This window comes from Uloborus diversus, chromosome 7 (assembly GCF_026930045.1).
Source record: "Uloborus diversus isolate 005 chromosome 7, Udiv.v.3.1, whole genome shotgun sequence".
Lineage (NCBI taxonomy): Eukaryota > Metazoa > Arthropoda > Arachnida > Araneae > Uloboridae > Uloborus > Uloborus diversus.
Genome location: NC_072737.1, coordinates 78,412,860 through 78,428,033, shown reverse-complemented (window position 1 = coordinate 78,428,033; position 15,174 = coordinate 78,412,860).

Here is a 15,174-nt window from a genome sequence, read left to right as displayed (position 1 = left end):
TTTCGCCACTGTATTTACAAATAATGTATGATGAATTTCTCACCAAATGGTTAGCCCATGTTTTGGTTTCACGTTATGATAGCTTGGTAATTTACTCGTCTATTTTATGATAATTTTGCTCGGGAAAATGTTCTTAAAATTGGAATAGAAAAAGAACAAAATTGAGTTTTCGAAAAATCACTTCAAGGTGCACACCCCCATGCTACAAACTAATTGTGTGCCAAATTAAATGAAAATCGGCCGAACGGTCTAGGCGCTATGCGCGTCACAGAGATCATGACAAACAGAAATCCAGACAGAGAGACTTTCAGCTTTATTATTAGTAAAGATGACACATAACGTTGCTACACCTCACGAAGTCGTAGCTCAACTTCAATTAAAAATCTATGGAATACGATCTCGTGCTACTTTTACTTTTCAACAATGAGGTGTTGCCATTTAACTTCATAAAAATGTACTTAACTAAATTCATTTATACCTGTAAAAAAAAAACCTTTAAAGAACACCCCTCCTCCTGGGTCCAAACTTTTCACGGCAATAGGCTATAAGGTTACCTGAGCATAGAAAAAAGGGCCCCTTTGTACGTTTGGAAAGTCATTTTTAATTTTTTTGCCTCCAGAAATAATTTGCTATTTAGCTCTGGGCTTGAATAGAGATTAGCTAAGGAACAAAATGGGACAAGTACAATTTCAATTATAAACTTAGAGCAGGAGATAGTAACTGGAGGGATCAAGCCCAACCATTGGCTTAGGAAATGCTGAGGCAAAGATCTCAAGTCACATGGTTTAACTTCGACGAATAGGAGAGGTGTTTAACGTAAAAACAGTGGAAGTAACATGATTTCTTCCAATTTTTTTATTTTCAAATTTTTATTTATTATTTATTGAAAGCATTGCACATTACAGAAATAATCCAATTACAGAGGCAAAAATATAGAAGAAGCAATTAAAACAAACCATACATTTAAAATATTAAAACAAAAAGATTTAAAATTGGAAAATGACAAGTTAAAAATATCTAAATCACGACAATGAATGTTAAAAAGTTCGTAAAATTTATAAAGACAAAAATTATCAACATTGTTCCGTCTGGTAAAAATATTTTTGAAAAAAGAATGAGTCCTAAGAGTCCTACTTGGGACAGCAAGTCGTATCGAATCTATAACATGTTTTGGAATCAATACTTTCTAAATTGAAGGGTTTACTCTCTTTATCTTTTATACCTTCTGAATGATCATAACCATACTAAAGATTAAATCGGTATCCTTCTTATGATGCATTGATCTTGAGAGTGCAATATGAATTACTTTTGTGTTTAACAATACAGAATTGCTAGTCCTGTTTACTTCTGAACATCTTACTCACTTTTTTTTCCTACATGAAGCAACCATCTATGACTGAAGTCTTTCAAAGTTAATTTTACGTGTTTTCTTACGGTACATTTTATATTTCGTCTCTTTTTATGAGCTCTTATGAAAATTTAAAAACAATTAGCTACGAGCACTGCTATGGCTTTCCATTAATAATTTCAACGCAAATATAGTTGTAATATAAATATTTTTAATATTCTGTTTTTCAAGAACTTGAAGCAAAATAATTAGAGTTTTTATTTAATGTTTTTTTTTTTAAATTTAAGTTGTCGTTGTTTACTTTAAACACATTTTTAAAATAAAGAATCTGCAAACCTAGTTATTTTCTTATACATTTAATAGCTGTTTTTACTTCATATTCTATGAGAGAAATACTGAATATCGGAGAAAAGTTGTTCATTTTGTTTCAAAAGAAAAAAAAATCATATGATTTTATTCACTTTACATTTGTTTTTTGAAAACAAAGAAATTGAATTTTATTCCTTTCTAGAATGCATTTATTCTCGCAACTTTATTCTGGAAACAGTGTTTGGAAGTAGGAAATGTGAGTAGTGAGAATAAATACAATAGGCTGTTTTTGCTACATAAAAAGTAGTACCGCTCAAAATTACACAGCAGAAAACATTTCCATATACCAAGAAAAACATAAAGCGCCAGTATCTGAACATTTAACAACAGTACGTTAAATTTAAAAAACGTTAAAATATTAAATGCAAGAGTTTATTTAGGAAAATGAAACGCTTTGCTTATTTGCTTGTTTAAAATAGAGAATTCCGAAATCGGAACCATTAGGGTCGATTTCAGGACCCTCTCAATATTTTTTTGCAATTAGTTTAAGGTCTTAGGGTAAAAAGTGCTGACAATTGGTAAAAATAACACCAGACAAAGAAAAAACGAGCTGATGTGTGCATCACATGACTTCTTTCTACTCCAATTCAATGTCATTTCCCCATTATTGGCAATTTTAATGTGATTCAACAGTTTACTCTCTAAATATCACCAACAATGGCCAATTTAAAACCAAATTAAATAAAAAAATCGCCAAATTTGTCGCCAAGTTGACGACAAAACTTGCCGACCAAAAGACTGGCGATATATCGCCAAGTGTCCGACAAATTACAACACCACTTGAGTTTATATCAAAATTAACAATGATTTCCCGCCAAAAAGGGGCAAAAGACCTCTTTAGAAACACCCGAATGCAACCAAAAGGGGAGGTGCAAAACTAGACACCACAAGGATTCTTCGTATCAGATTTCAACTTTCTAGGACATACCGTTCTTGAGTTATGCGACATATATACGTACACACAGTCATCTCGAGAAAAATCGTTGTAATTAACTCAGGAAACGTCAAAATGGATATTTCGGGCGTCTATACGTTCTTAGGTACATATGTACGTGTGGTCGGGGTGAAAAAAAAACTCAACGTTCATTTGGGGGTGAGCAAAAAAGGAAATTAAAGCCGATTTTTGACTGAATTTTTTTTCGCGAATGCAATACTTCCTTTTTTGTAAAAGGAAGTAAAAGAATTTTAAAACTAGTTCATCGAAAATCGGCTTTGAAGTGCACAACGTCAGCAAAAATTAACCCCTTTATATCGAATGTCATATTTCGAAATCATTACCATATTCCCACATGCACATTAGCAAACATCTTTGTCTCTCATATGTAATGTATAGCACGATCTGAGAAATTGTTTGCCATGAAGATGGGGCATGATTTGTGTTATTTTCACGATAATCACCCACATACAGTTAACAGGTTTATACGCCAAGCAAAGGGACCAGCAGAAAAATGCGCATTAGTGAAAAAGATTAATCAAAACGGTCAAACACAGTCGAAGTTCTCGTAAGAGCAATAATAAGTAAGTTTTTAAGGAGATTAAGTTGATGCTAGTAGTGACTTGGCAATTAATGTAAAAACATACTGTAACAAACAAGAATTTTTACCATACCTAACAACGAAAAATTTTCTTCAAAAATAACTACTAATAGTTGTAAAACATAAACAAACATCATAGTTAATGGTAATCAACAACGTTTTAACACAAAAAATCTGCAGATTACTGCACACACGTGTTTCGGGGTTACAGGGAATCTTTTTTAAGATGCATAATAGTGAACTTTTGGATGTAAAAACATTCAGTAAAAGGATAACTTTTACCGGATGCAATCCATAAAAATGATTTACTGATGATAATAGACATATCTTTAAACGGATAATAAATTTACTGTTTGCTATCCTGTAAAAAGAAACTTTTAACTTTATTTGGATGTAAAGACATCTGGTAGCTTATTACGGATGTATAAACTACCGTATGTCTTTACATCCAAATAAAGTAAAAATTTCCTTTTTACCGGATAACAATTAGTAAATCAATTATCTGGATGTATAAGCTCCGGTAGCTTACACTAGATGTCTTTACATTCAAAAGCTCACTGTTTTGCACTGAAAAGAGTGTTCCCTGGTACTCCGAAGCACGTATAATTAGTTACCTGCTAATTGTCGTTAAAACACGTTGTTGATTGCCATTTATCTTTATGAACAAAAGTTTATTTCTGAAACAACATTTTTTTTTCCTATGGAATTTCTAAAGCAGCTTTCGAAGTTTGTACTAACAAGAAAAGGGAGTTTCAGAAGCTGAATTAAGTTTGAAATCTTCCCATATTGTACTTAAATTTTCTAAAGCTTTCACATGACTTGGAGACTTTTTACTGTATTGAAGAGTTTTCTTCAAATTCCTTTTTAACACTCGTAAAAGCACATTTTCTCCTTTTTTGTCAGTTGGTTAAGAGAAAAATATTAAATGACGTACAAAAGTTGGTTAACCGAACAGCTAAATTGTTAGAGCCGCAAAGGAGGAAATATAGAAAAGGGGGCAAAAAATACTCAAAGGCTCTACTTGCATTCCCAATTTTCTATAAATTTGTCACTAAACAACCACCTCCTTTTATTTACCGAAGTATGAGAAGATTTGTAAACTATTTTCTCTTTCCCAGGAAGCAGGTAATAGTATAATGCACCGACCTTTTAAATGACCATGTATTCGCAACGCAGATGTTGAACAGATAACCCCACTCAAAATTATAAATTCAAGCTTATTGAAGCTTGTTGCTTTCTATAAGCAACAAAGGCAAAAAAATGTTAGGTGACGCAAAATGCTCCATTCCCTATGTGTGTCAAAGATTGTCCATTTGTTACAATTTTATTCTAAAGAATATTTTCAAAGAAAAAAAAAACAATAAGAATATTTGTTATGGTAAAAAAAAAAAACCCAAATCGGTTCATAAGTGAAATGTTCTGTTTCAGGATATTTCAGTAGGAATAATATTCTCATTATTTTGCATTAGAATGAGCAGGAACTGCATAAAATCGTCGTATACGTAAATAAGAAGGGGTGTATATGTGAGATTTCCCTGTTTGTAAGTTCGTATGCAAACTACTCGGAATAGAATTTTCTGATAAGCATAAGACTGGATCCATTTGCTTGCGCTCTAATCGCAGTAAGAAAAAGGATTTTGTAAATGATATAGCATTTCTTCAAATCCTTATATTCGTCTAAAGTACCGCTGAGAATACACAAGGCCATTCCGTGCACTGTATTCTTTTCCTAAACATAAGTTGTTCCTTTAAAGTCCAGCACAAGTCGTTGACTGTTTTGAGTTTAATTCAAAGAACCAATAGGGGAAGCTGCTGTACCCACGGACAGTTGTACCTACGGACGTTGGTCGGGAAATTCCGGGTATCGTCAAAAAAAATCCTAATTGGGTTGCAAAGTGTGTGTCACAGCCCTCTCCAATACCCCAGAAAGTTTCAACGCCATCAAACGAACATTTAAGATTCTATCGCATTTTTTCGGTTTTAGTGGGATCTAAGTTTAAAAAAAAAACATGAGTAATTTCTTTTTTTTCGTCCGTCGTGGATTATATTACTTATTTTTGTTGTAGGTATCATTATTTCCTATATTTTGAAGAATTTGTTTATGATTTTTAATGTTGTAAAACTGTGGTCTTGTCGATGTGACTGGCTTGCAAAACCGATATGGTGTATCTTTGTACCCAAGGACACATAACTATGCGTACCCACTGTGGGCAATTTTTAGTCTCTTTGGGTCACGCGTGAGTCTTCTTACTATGTGAAGTACCACAAAATGGTGCCTTGTCATCTACGTCGGAAATTTACTTTCAACAATGAAGATGAATTTGAAGTAGGGCTTGAAGAAATAGTGTTGAAGTAACAACCCCCACCTGTTGTAAGATCTTCAGACGTCAATCCCACCTGTTTTCATTTGAAGTCAACTTTCTAGATTTTTGTTGGTTTAATCTTAACTGAACTTTTTTGTTATGGGTTAATTTTGGTTAAAGGTTTCAATTTGCATATAAATTAAGGTTATTATGTAGGTGCATATAGAGTCATAATATCATTAATCTAGTTATTTTTTGTTTAAAAACATATTAATTATTCATAACATCATTAACTCTCTTAAGAGTAATAGCTTTTTAAAAAGTGTTCACTGATGTTAATACTTAAGGAAAATTTAAAAAAAGGGAAAACACCTTCAATTAATTTTTAAAGTTTAATTTCTGTTGGCTATTTTATTTAATGTCACTTTCAATGTATGTTTGAAGTATTTCAATATAAAATCGCTTATGAAAATGTATTGAGTATAACTGAGCTCCTCAGACTTATTTATATATTATTTTTTTGTATGTCCATGGGTACAAAGGCACCTGTTCGCGGGGTGAACGGGGTTTTGTACCCACGGACAAAAAAGATGGTTTTGAAGTAGAAAACTTTGAGATTTTCACCTCACAAAAGTTGCCAAATTAGAGGATAAGTTGTAGATTTTGCCAGAAATTTTTTCCGATCGATTATCCATTTCCAGAGATCAGCAAAAATTGAAAAGTAAATTTTGTCCGTGGGTACAGCAGTTTCCCTTACATATATACCGAACTGAATTTTAAAATAAGTTAATATCCTAAAAGCATAGTGGCTAAAATGGAACCTTTATGTGAAAGTCGCTTGACTACTGTCACAAAACTCACTGGACTAAACAACAGATTACAGCAACTTACGAATGTCAAACTATGAGCAAAATCACAAACGCTTTTACAAAGCCACAAAGTAAGTAGTTGACAAATAAAGTGTTGCAGAACGTTGTCGTGAAGCCACATGAAACGCCACAAATATGTATCAGCGTGACTCAAATGACATATTCCTGCCATTTTGAGACTGCTACCAATGGAACTCACATTGAAATCCCTATGACTTTTCCATGACATACTATTATATTAGAAGAATATAAGTCTAATCTTAACCCTCGTTACACGTAAAATAATTATCATGTCATAGTTTTTTTATCTTATTAATATCTCAGTTTAGCTCACAACACTAGTTTCATATGCTCAAATTTACCCAAACATCGATATACTTATATTAAATAATCTAAACAACAAGTTTCACGAAGTCTATAGATAAAATTCGCAACACTAACCAGCTGACAGTTTTATCTCACAAAATATTTTAAACTTATCTGAGGGCTGGTACACACACTCAATGATTGATGAAAACATAAAAGAAGGAAAGCAAACGTACAATTTACTTAAAAATTTAGCCATGATAAACGGGCACGTTTGCAGTAGACAGGGACAATCGCATTGCTGCAGTTGCAATCCGTCTTTATTAAAAGTTTAATTTTTTATACTGGTGTTATCTCAGATTTATTATCCTTCCGCTCTGTGCTTTTGGACAAAAGGAACAAAGATAAATTTTGAAATGAGGACATATGGAATGGAATGTTAGGGGTTATTAATGGATTCGTGACTTTTGTGCTAGGCTTGTTCGTCTCGCACATGAAATGTAAACCCAAAATTATTTTCTCTCAAATCTGATATGTTTTAAGAATTATGCTTATGAGAACATGTATGCTTAGATTCGTAGTGCTGTAATTCTTAAGCTAACTTCACTGTAAAATAGAATGGTTTTTAATCTTGGGTAAGTTCAATTTATATTTGAATCTTAGTTCCTAACTGTACGTTTAAAAAACTTTCCAATTGAAAAATAGTGTAAAAAGGACGGTAACGGCACATTGTCTCTGATTTTCTACAGAAATGTAAAGAGAATAGAGCAAGTTTTTTTTACCGTGTTTTTAATTAATTATACAGTTAACTTCTATGAGGCTTGCCATTTCTTTACAATCTACTACCCTTCGTCACACACCCTGGATAACGAAGCAAGCAAATAACATGTAGTTATATTTCAATATGCTGAAGCTTGCTGTGCAATCCGAATTGCTTATTGCCCTCACTTGGCCGCTATTGACGTTCTGGTTAACTTTTCAATGTTCTCACGCAATGATCATCTCTAGTAATATATAAGGCAACACCTCATCCATATTTGTAAAGTATTTCAATTGTTAAATATATTTATTAATTTCATTTTACCCAAATGCCGGATGGCAACACCTCATTGTTGAAGGGTAAAAGACGCACGAGATAGTGTTCGATAGATTTTTAATTTAATTGAGTGACTTCTTGAGGTGTAACAACGTTACGTCTGATGTTAATAAAGTTTGATTGATTTTTATAATATAATGAAGTCAAATTTATATACGAAATTAGGGAGTTTGTTTATACCTTCCCGACTTTCTCCTTACCTTTAGGTTGGTTTATACCGTATAGTTTTGACTTGCCTCGACGAAAACTAACCGATGACGAACGTGTTATTATCGCACTACTAACGTGCTAAGATGCTATTGCAATTCGGATTTTGAAAACATCTTTCGAATGCAACTTGCAAGCATTCAAATGAAAAGGGCCCGAAGGTCCTATCGATATATTTTTTTAAATTTTATCGCTCTGTTCTGTGTTTTTCGTTTAATATCATGTGTGGTATGGTTTTGTTTATATTTTCATACATTTCTTATCGTTTTAAATATAAAGGTATATTGCTTTTTAAAGAATGGATGCAGTTTGTTCTTTTTTTGTACAAATATTTTCAAAGAAGATTTCAAAACATTTTAGACATGCGAGACAGGTAAAGCGTTTTCTCCAAGCGTAATGGTTAAAGAATGAAAAAAAAAAAAAATCATCACTTGACATGGAGAGTGCGATGTGAGGATGTGCGAGTGATATGCGATTCTTCCTCTCCTTTCATTCCTTCTACGTATCTAGTATGTCACGTACATCCCTCTAGTATGTCAGTTTCGTCGTACGCAGATACAATACATTTCAAACAAGTATTGACCTAAAGGAAGAGTCTTCACACAAAAAACTACTTCCCTTTACACAAAGCTGTAATCAAAAAAAAAAAAGTTTTTTAACGTAACTATGTTTACATAAAAGCAATCGTTGCAACTAAATTTTAAACTTATTATAACAAATATATATCCTTACAATTGATTTATTCACTCAAAATTCATACTCATACCGTTTATGTGAACACACTTTCAGTATCTTCCAGGCGGTATTAAAAAAATGATTTATTTTTTGCCTAGAAAACCTTCTTCCAGAATATCGCATTTGCTACTCTTGTCTTATCAACAGAGAGCTAAAATTTTTAAAATCTTTGCACTCTTTTGTCTTTTGCCATCTTCTGAATCAACATTTGTGCATCATATTTAGTTTATTATAAATGTTTTGAATCTTATCTTTATCTGCACAAGTTACGCTCTGATAAATTATGTTTGAGTTGACCAAAAAATAGAAAATTGTGGTTAATTAACGAGTCATTCAATATATTTTATCTAGTTCAAAATTTTCATATTTGCTTTTTGGTATATATATATATATATATTTTCAGACGGAAATGGGTTAGATATTTGATGAAATTAAACACTCAGTTTCACCTTTGAAAATCTGGAATGTATGATTAGTCAGGCAATAGGGTTATCATTGCTTCCTGCTTAGCTTTTACTTTCAGTGGAAAAAAAAATGCGTTACAAAAATAATGATTAAAAAAAGAAAGAAAAAAATAACTGTTTGGACTCCTTCATTTCCTGAAAGAAGCATGTTCTTTTATTGATTTATAGTCCTTGTTTAATTATTTATTTATTCTTTAGTACGATCAAAGGTTAGATTTATTTTCAATCAAACATATTTTGACTTAGAAAAATCGTAATTTATTAGTTTAGGCCATCTTTATACTAATCAATTATTTTTAAGGAAAACTTCTTGGATGATATTTGGAGTTGTAATAAGATTTTTATAGAAATTTCAGACAATATTTCTTACTTAATTCTTTCTTGGAGACCACCATGAATGACTCACATGACCCTCTCTTGGGTCACATAAATGTTTTTTTGGATTTCTTAACAAATTGCACAATTTACTTCAGCAAATTACTGTCACTAAGAAAAGAAAATATCCGTCAAGACAGACTCCGGTAGAGAAAATGATGCATTTTACTAGGGAGGGGCGGATGATCTTCACAGGGTTAATTACATATAGTTTCCAGATTTTTGACTTAAATGCGTAAGCATGGAAAGAGTATAATCTTTCATTGAGTAAAAAACTCAGATTGGAAAAATTGAGTAAAAAACTCAGTAGACTCAAAACTAATTCCTTACACAAGTAGCTGCAAAACTAAAAGTCACAACTGTAAAGGAAGCTGGAACACGTCAAATCAAACGTGTTTTCCTCAATAATACATAGCATTGCAAACTTTAATATTTTTTACTGTGATTGTGCATCATCTTAGTGTCGTTTCAGCATCTACTTTCCATTTAAAAGATCTCTAATTATTGTCTCACAATTTCACGAAACGATGTAGGGGAATGTGGGGCAATGAAATGGTGAAATATTTACTCTGCTTTTAGCACCACCTTTCTGGTAATATTTTTACTATGTAGTAATACATGAAGTATATTCCATTCAAGATAAATTTACCACCGAAATCAAAAAATATGAAAATAAAAGCAGTTTTCAAAAATTAATACTTATATTGTAATATTCTGTTGTAGTCGAAACATATTTTTGTTATTTAGAAATGATAAAGTTCTTGTTACTAACATTTTAAATATTAAATGAAGTCTACTAATATTTTTTTCAGGCTTTATTTGTTTATTATTAAGCTCATTTGTGTTTAAAATAATTTGTAGAGTTATTCAAGTGCACGCGGGGCCATGTGGATGGAGCAAAGTGAAAGAGTTCATTTTGTTTACTTATTCAATGCTTTATCAAATCTCTTGCGTATTTATTAACTAATTATTTCTCTCTCATTTACATTCTTTTAGTTAATATTTCCCTTTTTTTTATTCATTCATTCACTTTTTTCTTATTCATTCGCTATTTATTCACTCATTTTTTCTCGTATAGGTATACTTTAATTTATTCTTTATAAGTTTATTGCTTTCCTTTTATTTTTATTAATTAATTAATTATTTTATTTACTCATTCATTTTATCAAAAATATCTTTAATAATTACTAAATAAAAAATATTGCATTCGAAAAATATTTATTTTTCACTTTGTCCCATGGAAAAAAATTAAAATTATCAACCTTTTTTTTTCGGAGGTACAAACAGCCGAAAACAAAAAATGTTTCAGTGTCATTTTATTACAAAATATATTGTTGTTTTTTTTTTTTTTTTTTTTTTTTTTTTGAGCTGCAAATTTTGGAACAAAATTCCAATTTGTATACTGAAAAAGTAATAAGTGATCTTAACAATTTCACTTTGCCCACATTTCCCTGCATTGAGAAAAAAATACAAAACTAACCTATAGTCGAGGCTGACCTCTAAATAAGACTACCCACATATCAAGCCACTTTTTGAGAGTCTCGGTTCATTGAATAGAAACTCTTATATTAAGGTTTTAAAAACCGAATTGTTTACAAGATTATTATATTGCCACACTTTGTTTTGGTGACTTTAGTGACATTCCAAAAAAAAAAAAAAAAAAAAAAATCCACTGATACACGATCTTTTATTGGCGGTAAAGTAATCATCCTACTTAATTAGTAGGAAGTGCATAGAATGCGGTTGCAGTAACTTCAATTTAGTTTGATTGTTTCTACTCAATCAGTTGCAACAAGTTTAATTTTTTTAAATGTTAAAATTTCAAGATGAATTGAGGCAGTGAGAAGCAAGGGGATGTAAGAGGACATTTTCAAGTTTTGAGTAAAACGTATTTAAACGTAAGTCTAAATTAGGCGTTCATTAATTTTTTTTTCTAAAACATGCTGTATAGCAGCGCCTACCAGAGCTACTAGTACTATCTCTTGCACAAAACAGAGGAGAGGTTCCCTTACTATTTGTGCTGGTTATCTCCAAATTTTTAATTTTGTCACTGACATCCCTTTGCTTCTCACTATCTCAATTATACTATTTACATAAATGGTTATTGAATGAAAAATGCTTATAAAATTGCTATCAGGTCTCCTTTTATAGAACGTCAGTTTCCGAGGTCCGGAAGGGGGACCTTATATCGAGGTCCAACTGTGGTTTTTATTGAATTGACTTACGAGAAATGTAGGGTAATAAGCATGCTCATCGTAGTACCTGGCGCCCTTTTTATTATTATTGAAAAGTATGGGACCTCTTGATTTTACTCCAAAAACTACGGGAACCAATGCGCATTTGCGGATATTTTCTTTAAGAACTCTTAATCTGTATTAGCTACCAGTTTGTTTGGCACTATTCGCTTCCTTAAGAGGTTTTCCACCTCCAGCTCATTTATTCCTATGCCGGACTGATGAGTGCTAATAAGCACAAAACTGCAGTCTTCGGCTGGAATCGACTAAGCTGGCGGTGTATTTCATGTATTTCTGCCTTAGTCCTGGCTAATGGGCGGTAACTTACTGAATATACCTGCCTTGCCTTCAATATTAGAGTTGTACCGAACCATTGTTTCGGTCATTTGTCTGGTCAGTGTTAATTCTGTATTAGCTACCAGTTTCTTTGGCGCTCTTGACTTCCTTAATAGGTGTTCCACCTCCAGCTCAGTCACTCCTATGCGGCGCTGATGAGTGCTAATAATCACGAAACTGCAGTCTTCGGCTGGAAATGACTGAGCTGGCGATATATTTCATGTAACTCTTAATATACTTTCTTTTTTCGGAATTGAAAAGTAATCTGCAGACTTTTTTTAAAAAATATGTGATACCCGTCGTCGCAGTGCACTGTTTCAAGCAACCAGGATTGATAGTAATCTGTTTTTAAGCCTTAATGAAAAATTTATTTAACATCTAATATGCATAAAAAAAATGCAACTCATTTGTAGTATTAAAAAACAAATGTAATATTTTTTCCTCTCCGAAGTATAAAATGCTTTTTCGAAATCATTTTTTTCTATTTTGCAACTATTTTAATTTCGTAATCAAGCAAATCCCAAATAATAAATTGGACAAGATACATAATGTAAAACTCTGAAGGAATATTTTTTATGCAAAAGCAAGCAGATATAAAGGAGCGTAAGGAAAGAAAAATATTGAATGAATAAATATACAACCTTATTTTTAAATCTTATGAATAATAAAACAGAAACTTGATGGTGAATGAAAGGAAGAAATTGGAACACACCTCTTAGAACTTTTCTTTGTATTCGCATCCAGGTCACGTGTCGCGAACTTGAATATAAATAAGCTGATAAATGATGTTTTCTTATTTGGTATTCACATGTGATAGCATTATTTATTTTCTTCCTTACGTGTGGAAATTTGGATGTCGATATTCCTCATTATTCCCTCTACTAATGAGTAAGAGAAATCCAAGTATGTGTTGAGTTAGAAGGAAATAAAAATGCAAATTTCGATTTTAATATTTTGAAAATTTTTAGGAGTTGTTGATGTAACCTTCGTTTTCTACTTGAAACTGAAACTAATAAATTACTTGCTGACGCGTTTGATAACAATATTTTATTTATCCTTTGCTGGTTCGAAACATTAAAAAAAATGTATGAACGATTTTTCTGTTCTTGTAATTAAAGTTCTTACCTAAAAAGAAGCGACTCGTTATAAATTTTGACTAGTTAATTCGAAAAACAAATCATTACTAGCTGTTTTTATAAAAGGAAAAGTGCGTGATTTTTAAAGTTGATTTAACATTTTTTTTTTCGAAACTACCCACTTTAAATTGGAGCTACAATGAGATTAAAAATTTTCTCTTGCTAAAAGTTAGTAATTTATTTTGAATTAGGTATTATTTTAAATTTTGTTAAAAAATTGCAATACGTTAAAATGTTTACTGATGCTGATTTTCATTCTTGCGATAAGTTAAAAAAAACAAATAAACAAATGTATGCATACACAACAAAAGTGAACGCCTATACCTAAAATTGTGATCGTTAGTTTCAGTGTTAGTTTAGTTATAAGGTTTCTTTTTCAAATAGTTACATATCCAAACCACCTCAAGTGATTCAAACAGGGCCTGATTTGGTTTTAAAGAATCAATTTTTTAACAGATATAATTATTTGTTAGACGATTCATACAATTTAGTGTTATAATTTGTGTTCAGTTACTTTTTCCATTTATCTTTTGCTTCGACTTTAAAACATTCTTTCAAATAATAGTGCTAAAAATAAAAATCATAAAAAAAGAAGAAACATTCCGTTTTCCCCAAGTTTTGCACGATTTACAAAATAGTGATTTGAGATTAATAAAGCAGCAGACAACTAATATGCCACGAAAAAAAAGAATAGTAAAGTTTTATATTAAATTTCAATATTTCTTTACTTATTTTGCATTTGCTAACAAGTACATCCAAACCTGTTTTTGTGTGGTCTAATTTTGTGCGATTTTTTTTTTTTTTTTGTGCTGTATATGAAAATTTCAGTCAATTTGGGACTCAATTGGCGAAATTACTTATAAAATGAGTGTGAGGTAATATCTTCAACGACAGGGCACCCCAATGGTAGGTCCCCAAAAATTTCCTTATGTGGGAAATTTTGTCCTACTATTCGGAAAAATCATCATCACTTGGTTTATTTTGATTTTGTTTAAAGGAGCCAATTCCTTGTTATTTCGTAAGTTTTAAGTTATTTTAAGCAAATTTTTATAATTAGTTAAAAGATTCATATTTTGTGTTACATGCAAAATTATAAACTATGAAAATTTTCTTCCAAAAAAGTACAGAATGTTGCCAAAAAATGTAATTTCAGAAATTATTTTTTGCTCATGAATATTTGTTTTAAAAAGTTAACTTTCACATAAGAAATGAATTTGGTTTTCTAACAGTTTCTTTTATATTCTCACATTTGTTTTTACCAAAAAATAAACAATAAAGTGAGAGAAAGTGGTTCATACATCAAGTTGTATTTTAAGCTTTTCCAATTTGATAAACATATGGATGCTTCACTTGCAGGGTTGCCAACTGCTCCGCATCTTGCGGAGGTGCTCACAAAAATAGTGAAACTTCGTAGCTCTGCAAAAATGTTATTTTGCCCTGCAGTTTCCGGCCGAGCCTTTTCAAGCATAATATAGTGTTTAAAGCTGATAGTCGATTTCATTCTCATGCTTTAAATGGTCATCAAAGCTCAATAACAGTTTTAGATAAATGATTTTTGTCTTTTTCTATTGAATTTCATGCGAAATACCAAGCAGCTCCACAAAATTTCAAAATGCTCCTCAAAATCACCACAGATGCTCTTCAAATTATTTCTCCAAGGTTGGCAACCCAAGTGAGTCACTTGCCAAATCGACTAACTTCATAAACCAAGAAGTAGAGAATAGTTATAAAGAAGATGGTATTATATATCCATAGGAGTAATCAGGCCCTCGTGTTACATTTTCAGCCATCACATGATCAGAACTCTACTGAACCAAAACTTTTAATATAAATTCACATGCTAAGCATTGATAAAGCACTA